Source organism: Penaeus monodon, chromosome 24 (genome assembly GCF_015228065.2).
Source record: "Penaeus monodon isolate SGIC_2016 chromosome 24, NSTDA_Pmon_1, whole genome shotgun sequence".
Lineage (NCBI taxonomy): Eukaryota > Metazoa > Arthropoda > Malacostraca > Decapoda > Penaeidae > Penaeus > Penaeus monodon.
Window position 1 is genome coordinate 10,144,119 of NC_051409.1, and position 1,951 is coordinate 10,146,069.

The following is a 1,951-nucleotide window of genomic DNA, read 5'->3' on the forward strand; positions in this document are numbered from 1 at the left end:
CACCTTGGATCCCACTCTAAATACAAACTTCATGTGTATAATCTACTTAATCTGACCTAAGATCTCCCAAGAAACAAATCTCCTGATTTTGATTACCATACACTACACTAATTATAATTATTATTCCATTAGGTAATGTGTACCACTAAATATACACAAATATGATAAATATAAAAAGTTAATTCCCTGTTTAATACAAAAGGCCTATTAAAATACATGTTATCTACAACTTATTTCTCTATCTTTATGTCTTCCTTTCTATGCGATGTTAATTATACAATTTTTATCACTTCGTTGACAAACCTATCAGTTTAAAGGGATATTTTGCATCCTATCAATTTGCTTGGCATCCTAGGTGGTGAACATTTACATTTCTAAAACTGATATTTCTAAAGAAAACTGAAACAAATCAATCAAACAACCCTGCTGTATTGCTATCCCACTAAAAACTAATAACTTTCCTTTTCTCTTTTAAAATATGTTACATAAAACACTTTAAAGTATAATAAACCTGATGTATAAATATAACATAATCTATTGGACAAACAGTAAAGAAGAAGTGCACAGTAACTTTCCAGCTCTACAGGTGGTATTCTATTCTATCAATACTATTATGCAGGTAAGGCTTTACATACATGCATACATACACTAGCAAGGGTGCAATACTAAACTTTCTTTTTCTTTTACAAAAATATACAAGAGTGATTGTGCCCTATCCTGTACAGATCTGTGCTGTTCCATTCATAGTATGGGTTAATGCAAATGAGCTTGTGTGTATTGCATTACAAATAAAAAGAAAATAAAGAGAATATACTGTGGACAAATGGTTTCTGTGGTTCTTTAAGTGGTTTATATCAACTACAAGGTTAAAATAGAAGTGTAAACCAAAAGGAGAAGTGATCATATGATCCAAGGTACACTACATACTCCCGTGTAAAAATCAACCATTAAATGGATGCATACATATAACAAAATCCCTATGTTCAGTATTCATATATACAAAAAAAAATCCTTTCTATTCTAGTTACCACTATCATTATTCCATTTTCTTGCCCCCCCAAAAAATATATATAATTTTTTATTCCTCAGCATACCTTATCCCGTCAAATTTTGATCTTTGATTGTTAAAGAGATCAACCTTACGCACCAGAAGAAATGTCCCATGCTGGTGCATCAAATAGCCTGCAGAACATCAAGGTTGAAAAAGTTGTCCCTTGTGGAAAGTTATCCCTGGGTGGAAATATAATTCATACAGAGAGTAAGTCATGTATTTATATGTATATATAAAAGTGTACAGAACAGCAGAATAAAGTTGTAAGAAGTTTAATGGCACTGACAGGATAGGATGTTGGGTGTAGTCTCTCATGTTTTGGATGTAGGAAAGAGGAACAATTGGGTAAGTGGATACGCTATCCAGACATACAAAGGAAGGCCCAGTTGGATTTGAAGAGGTATAGGGATAGGACAGAGAATAGCCCTCTATGGTCTTGAGGCTGAAGGGATACTAAACAGTAACAGACATACTAATTCCCATTCACTATGACACATTCACACAAAAAGTGAGGCAGGAAATGGTCACCAGGTGTAAAAAAACAGCACCAAGGCAACTTGACTTTAAGGCACATTTCACCAATATACTTAATTGAGGAGACTCTGTCTTTAGAGGTTGAACACTCAATAATCCTAACCATATATCTCAATACATAAAGTAGACTTTTCAAAATAAATACTCAGAATGACAGTTTCCCTTAGCTTCATTTAAATATCAACACATCTGGATTATCCTTTTCGTAACAAAAGGCATACTAAAGAGAAGTGCAGCAACATTTTCAAGTTAATAAAAATAATATTCTCTTGTATTGTCAAAGACTGAATAAGAAGAAAATATAACTTTCAGGCAACATCTCATCTTTGCAAGAATTACCATAAACTGATGCACTTCTAATTGGTG